Genomic DNA, 7,779 nt, shown 5'->3' on the forward strand with positions numbered 1-7,779 from the left:
ACCCCTTTGTCTCTCTATGTGTATCTATTTGATGCTGTCTGGTCAAAAAGAGTATGATATTGTTGCTGCCCGCAGCATTGAATGCAAGGGAAGCCAGCGAGCATTTGGCCTCTCTTCATAAGAAAATTATACAATAATAGCCCATCAGCATTCAGCTAAACTGAGTGAGCTCAACAGTGAATGGTCCTGGCGCACCCTCAAAAAAAGATTTCTCAATGGGATTAAGGTCTGGGGAGTTTCCTGGCCATGGATCCAAAATATCGATGTTTTGTTCCCCGAGCCAATTAGTTATCACTTTTGCCTTATGGCAAGGTGCTCCATCATGCTGGAAAAGGCATTGTTCATCACCAAACTGTTCCTGGATGGTTGGGAGAAGTTGTTCTCGGAGGATGTGTTGGTACCATTCTTTATTCATGGCTGTGATCTTAGGCAAAATTGTGAGTGAGCCCACTCCCTTGGCTGAGAAGCAACCCCACACATGAATGGTCTCAGGATGCTTTACTGTTGGCATGACACAGGACTGATGGTAGCGCTCACCTTGTCATCTCCGGACTATTTTTTTTCTGGATGCCCCAAACAATCGGAAAGGGGATTCATCAGAGAAAATGACTTTACCCCAGTCCTCAGCAGTCCAATCCCTGTACCTTTTGCAGAATATCAGTCTGTCGCTGATGTTTTTCCTGGAGAGAAGTGGCGTCTTTGCTGCCCTTTTTGACACCAGGACATCCTCCAAAAGTCTTCGCCTCACTGTGCGTGCATATGCACTCACACCTGCATGCTGCCATTCCTGAGCAAGCTCTGTACTGGTGGTGCCCCGATCCCGCAGCTGAATCAACTTTAGCAAATGGTCCTGGCGCTTGCTGGACTTTCTTGGGTGCCCTGAAGCCTTCTTCACGACAATTGAACTGCTCTCCTTGAAATTCTTGATAATCCGATAAATGGTTGATTTAGGTGCAATCTTACTGGCAGCAATATCCTTCCCTGTGAAGCCCTTTTTGTGCAAAGCAATGATGATGGCACGTGTTTCCTTGCAGTTAACCATGATTGACAGAGGAAGAACAATGATTCCAAGCACCACCCTCCTTTTGAAGTTTTCAGTCTGTTATTCAAACTCAATCAGAATGACAGAGTGATCTCCAGCCTTGTCCTCGTCAACACTCACTCCTATGTTAACGAGAGAATAACTGACATGATGTCAGCTGGTCCTTTTGTGGCAGGGCTGAAATGCAGTGGAAATGTTTTTTGGGGATTCAATACATTTGCATGGCAAAGAGGGACTTGCAATTAATTGCAATTCATCTGATCACTCTTCATAACATTCTGGAGTTTATGCAAACTGGCATCATACAAACTGAGGCAGCAGACTTTGTGAAAATGAATATTTGTGTCATTCTCAAAATGTTTGGCCACGACTGTAGTATGTTTTTGCACATTTGTAACATATATTTTGAATTGTCATTCGTAACATATCATGTGAAATGGCCGATGGACATCCACAAATTAATACATACCATATGAAATGAAACAAAGCATACTAGATGTATTATTACAGATTTACATACAGAATAATACAAAATGCTCTGACACCAGGTTGCAGCAAGCTTCATGTAACTGTATGCGTTGTGGACACCACCAGACAGATGTTGCTCTCTGGTTTTGTGATGAAACAAAGGTGTGGTTGAATCTATTCTGCCACTGTGTCTTTTTATTGTCTCTGCCTTTGACCTGTATATCAAGGTGGCAACTTGCAAGGCTTATGAACTAACAGGTTCTAGAGCAAACAACACAATTATCACAACACATAGGTTGTAATGTGGCTTTTTTTCTGGTTTGGCTTACCCACCGATTTTACACACGCACCACTACTGGAGAGTATACCCTTCTACAGGCCTAGAATGTTTTAATAAATGGCTTACAAAAAGCAAGGGAAGTGAGCAGTCGCAGTTAATTGCAGCGGTTTGGTAAGAAAACACTGTCTAAAAGACAGGGTACATAATTCCAGAGCTTTTAGCAAACCACATTGTCATATGTGAGCCTTAAAGGTCAGCAGCTCAAACAGTTAAAGGGTGATCGTTCCTACTGGTTCAGAAATGGGGATTAGTTAAACACAATACAGATAGTCTTTAAAGGGTGAGATTATGCTGTAAATACTACAACCATCAATGCAGCCAATGGGGGAAATTCTGAAAGGGGGAACATGCGTTCCATTGCGCTGAATGTCCACAGAACCCCCAATGTGCATTGAATTGACTCAATTAATACTCATTGGAATAGTCTTTCTTATGAGCAGGAGAGCAATTCAATTATCTGCTTTGCTACTGTTAAATAAGTGGGCGCGGTAGAGATAGTAAAACCTTTAATTAAATGAAGTTACTATAAATGCTGCCAATATAACAGTTTCATTTTCACATTTCACTAGGCCCATCAACAATTGTAAACGTTATCTTATCAGGAATTCACACTATTACGTACGTTACTTTCGATAGGTCTACTCTAAATAGATTAGATAGATAGATAGATAGATAGATAGATAGATAGATAGATAGATAGATAGATAGATAGATAGATAGATAGATAGATAGATAGATAGATAGATAGATAGATAGATAGATAGATAGATAGATAGAAAACAGAGAGCTTAATAAAAAAGGCAATGATAAATGTAGTTATGGTACAAAACATACGCCTAAAATAAATGCTCATCCTTTGTCATGCAGGTGATAACAGGCGCGCTCACTTCTGAAGTCTAAATTGGCATTTATAGTTTACATGAAATACGCGGTGAAACACTTACATTCGCGATATTGTCCATAGTACAACTGATTCGTTGAGTAAACTGTGTAATCCTCACTCCTCTGAGTACAGCGCTGTGTCGAATTCTCCTTTGCTCACTTCATGTGGATGGCGCCACTGGGACAGTGCACTGAAGGTACGCGTCTGCAATCGCCACACTGTAGTCTCTATCTGGCAGAATGCTTCATATTTTTCATCAGGTGCTTATCATCGGACATTACATTTATTTTACTTCTGTGGAAAACCCCCAAAAGTTATTGACAGCGAGAATGGAGAGTGAAGAGAGAAAGAGCGCGAGAAAGAGTGCGTGCGTATATGAGAGAGCGTGGGTTCGAGTGTGTGTGTGAGAGAGATAGAGAGAGAGAGAGAGAGATTGTGTGTGTGTGTGCGAGAGAGAGATTCAATTGCTGCCATGAAACGTGTTAAAATCATGGCCTCTGTCTGTACATCCCACTTAAAGGCCCCCATCCTAGCAGTGGAGGTGAGAAATTACACTGTGTGATTTTTTTAGAGAGCTGGAAATACCTTTTAGCTTTTATTTCTATCACTATAAAGTGTTTGGGTTGATTTTAAGACTCGATATGGCAAAATATATTGCCATCGATTGTTTCAGTTCTTAAGTTCCCTGAAAAAAATCCTCAAATAAACAGAGAAAAAAACAACTAAACATGGACACACATCAGCTGTTACCGTCACAGCCAAGATAGGGTTTCAGGGTGGAACCCAGGGCATAGATTTAAATGAAAACAGTACTTCACATTCTTGACATATTCATAATATTGGAATATTTACAGGTTCACTTCAACAGGGGGGGTACTTAAAATAAGCTGTTATCCCAAGACTTATGTAATGAGGTGGCGGGGGAGAGAGAGAGAGATAGTGATTAAATTGCTGCCATGAACAAGACATCAATTATTGTAAAGTAATGGTCAACATCAAAAGAGGGATCCAATGTGAAAGGAAACATGTTGAAATCACGGCCCCTCTTTCCGTACATCACACTAAAAGGCTTCTATCCTAGCAACAACAGTCATTAGAGTCCATTAAAAGAGGCATCTTCCTCATTTTACGGTGCATAGCTCCATTTCAGAGAAATTCATCATGTGCCACACCAGATGAACTCAAGAGATAAAGAGAGAGAGAGAGAGAGAGAGAGAGAGGGGGGGGTGTACCCCACGCTGCCCTGTCGACCCACTACTGTGGCAACTGGAATGTGTCAAATGCACAGCACAAACACCTCTGATACAACCAAACCTCCAAAGAGACACAGAGATAGATAGCCAGGGTCCAGAGAATTAGAATCTACAAGACAGACAACGGCAAGGGGTTTGTCAAATGCAATTCTGGTGTCATTAGTAACCTACCCACAATAGCCTATGAAGAAATGCATTGTAGCCTATGCAGATTTCCACGTCAGATCAGATGCTTGTTTGCTCGATGGAAGTTTTTCCACCATAAAAAAATAAATGTTATTTTCCATATTCTCTATGAGCTCCTCTCATCAACCTTCCACTTCAAAAGCACACCTGTGCATTTATGGATCCCTGTAGTGTCAGTGATTTTTTTTGTTTGGACATACATTCCTAGCTGTGTCTTTTTGTTCCGGGCCTGGGGTTTGACTCAGGCCAAAACCAGGCTCTTTTTGGGCATGTTAAAAAGAGTACAGTTTTCCAGTAACACACTCAAATTGTAAACAACATGTTGGACAGCACACTGCTGCATTACCATGCTTTGATTCAGATCAGCCAGATGCCTTCAAGCATCTGTAATCATAAACAACAAAAAACACATGCTGAAATGATGCTGTAGTCTCTTGTACAGAGATACAACAGCCTATACTGACCATGACTTCATAGCATAATCTGACTGTCATGATTGATGAATAAAACGTTAGCATCATTAAAAAAGTAGTGCCAAGGCAGCGGCTACTCTTCTTGGGGTCCAGCAAAATTAAAGAAGTTTATACCATTTTAAAATGTTACAGTACTTCGCAACATATTTCACAACACAAGTGTGTTCCCTCCAGCCACTACTCTACTACCACATATCCACAACACAAAATCCATGAGTACGTGTGTGTATGTTATCATGTGTTTGTGTCTCTTCGTGTTTTAGGGGGTATGATCTTTGACCCTTGTAATCTTCTCACTCATCATTATTCGAGATTCATTCAGGATTATTCCTAATCATAGTAGCATCCACATTTATGTAGAAGTGTTTAGTAACAAATTATATTCTTATTTACAATGAAAATGACTTCAAAATAACACACTATATTATTTAGCATGTATTTCTATTGAGCACAAAATCATTTGAAATACAATGAACTGCAAATGCATCCAACAAGTTAGAGTCACAATCTTGATGTAGTCATTGCGTGGGGATATGGGACAAAATACTAAACTTTTGACTACTTTATTTTATAAGAATCTTTAGGGGTGTCAATAATTTTGACCCCTACCTTTTAAGAAAAACAATATATTACTTGTTGAAACCTCTTAAGGATCTGCCCCCCTTTTTTTTCCAATTGTCGCCTAAAATGACATACCCAAATCTAACTGCCTATAGCTCAAGACCTGAAGCAAGGATATGCATATTCTTGATACCATTTGAAAGGAAACACTTTGAAGTTTGTGGAAATGTGAAATTAATGTAGGAGAATATAACACATTAGATCTGGTAAAAGATCAAAGAAAGAAAGTTTTTTTTTTTACCATCATCTTTGAAATGCAAAAGAAAGGCCATAATGAATTATTCAGGAGCAATTTAGACTTTGACCACTTGATGGTAGCAGTGTATGTGCAAAGTTTTAGACTGATCCAATGATCTATTGCATAGCTATTCAAAATGTTGTATCAAGACTGCCCAAATGTGCCTAATTGGTTTATTCATACATTTTCAAGTTCACGATTGTGCACTCTCCTCAAACAATAGCATGGTATTCTTTCACTGTAATAGCTACTGTAAATTGGACAGTGCAGTTAGATTAACAATAATTTAGAGGTTAAAGGTTAAACAAAATCTCTTTCTCTGCGCAATTGTATTAGTATAGAATTATATAATCCCAAATATTTTTGAGGGTATTACTCAGTATTTGAATGATTTCTTTTAAACAGTAATTTTTGCCCATCTTTATCAAGGCTGTCAGTAATTTCGGACCCCACTGTAGACTTTCCATATCAGTGGTCACTAGGGTGTGTTGTAGAACCTACATCCCTGCATCTGTCCACATGAGTTTACGCTGTGATTGTGTGAGATCCAATTAGTCTTTCATCCAGTCTGATGGGATGTCAGGGCTATAAGTGAGTGAGCACCTACAGTAAGTGAGTGCGTATCTACAATTCACATGCAAGCCACAAATGGAAAAGGAATCACAGTGTATCTCTTCTGCATATCCAGCTGGAGATTGATTCATGCTGGCCAACATAAATACTACACACAAGACCAGAGAGAAAGACATGCAGTATCAGCCTTCCCAGTCTTGTGTATTGGAAAGTGATCAATTAAATGGTCCTTGTTGAGAGGAGAAAGGGGGATGGCTTCTCTCCATGTGGTGGGCTAAGGGAACAGTGTGATCAGAAGTATGGTAAACAGACTCAGCACAGGCTAGAGGTGTCAAAGAATCAAATAACGTCTAGCGTCATTTTATGTTCTGTGGGAGACCGGAGTCAAACTCTTCCACCCGCTGCGGTTTTACTTGGAATCTGTTTTGGACCATCTGCTTATTTTCTGTCCTGAATCACCATCTCTAAGGGGTAAACATCAAAACAGTTATTCCCAATATAAAATGTACTTTGTTTTAAGAGGATTCATTTAATTCTAATTATATTTATACAGGGATATAAATCATTTATATAGAGATATAAATCAGAAATATTCTGGTCTTGAATGTTTCAAGAGACAACCTGATCAATGACTCCTTTCAAATTGGCTATTGACTTGAATTACTACTGAACATCCTACAGGCACCACACTTTATAGATATTGGACTGGAGACATAACCCCCTGTGGCCATTCTTAGGTCTACCAATGTTAATCCATCAATTCTTCATCAACAGGCACCTTGAGGTGTAATTGTAAATACACTTTTTCAAAAGAATTTAAAAGAAACATGGACAAGCCAATTGCAGTGAATTGAGACTAAAAGGCGTAGCATTACATTTGCATTCTTATATTTGTATTCCTGTTAGTTAAGATTTGGATTCATGCCTAAACCTGGAATATTTTATGTTTATCAGAGACTGTTTAGAGCTTAATATGGATAAATATTTGTTGCTAATGAATCTTTCTGAGCCCATGGTCCTGACAGTAGAGAAAAGCAACTCAGATTTATTTACACTGCAAAAAGTTAAATGTAAGCAATCTTATATAGAGTAATACATCACTTGTTTTTTTTGTGCGTGTTTGTTTTTTCTTTTCTTGCCAAGCTAAATTATCTAAACGTCATTGGTAGATCATTTTGCTTCTTTTAACCTTAAAAAGGCTTAATACAAGTCATTTAAATCTTATTTCAATGTATTTTACCTTCATGGTCTTGATTTACTTGATTCTGACAAGCAGCAAGCACTTCAACACATTTAGACCTACTTTATGGTAACCAAATTACTCATAATTGCTCAAATCATCCTTTATACCACAAAGAATTACATTTTTGTCATCAATCTTAGAGGGAATTTCAAGGGGAAGAGGTGGGGTAAAAGATCTAGACCTCCTATTACTAAAGTGGTTCTACTTTGAGCCTGGGCTTTAATCTTGGGAGTGAAAACACAAAAAAAGCCACTCAAGTGGCTGCTTGGCACAGCTGCTGGGAGTCTCATCTGCCTAATTCCACTCTAAAAATGTTAGTAATTTTGTATAACTTTTGATATCCCCCAAGAAGTCGATATTATTACCCCCACCCCCCAACCTCAGTGACTGAGCACCAGGGAGGGAGCAGCTTGAGGCGGCCTGGAAAGAGGCAGATTAGTGTTCCCACACACCAGGGCT

The 7,779-nt window shown here is 39.2% G+C and overlaps 1 protein-coding gene across 1 annotated transcript in view; it reads right to left on the bottom strand.

The window, feature by feature from the left end:
• Positions 1 to 3,116, bottom strand: part of gpr4 (G protein-coupled receptor 4) — a 49,142-nt gene extending 46,026 nt beyond the window's left edge. The window contains exon 1 of the mRNA XM_024442192.2: positions 2,795 to 3,116. The gene's annotated coding sequence lies outside the window, so the exon portion shown is untranslated. The remainder of the gene's footprint in view (positions 1 to 2,794) is intronic.
• Positions 3,117 to 7,779: the final 4,663 nt, after the last annotated feature.

Source organism: Oncorhynchus tshawytscha, linkage group LG13 (assembly GCF_018296145.1).
Source record: "Oncorhynchus tshawytscha isolate Ot180627B linkage group LG13, Otsh_v2.0, whole genome shotgun sequence".
Lineage (NCBI taxonomy): Eukaryota > Metazoa > Chordata > Actinopteri > Salmoniformes > Salmonidae > Oncorhynchus > Oncorhynchus tshawytscha.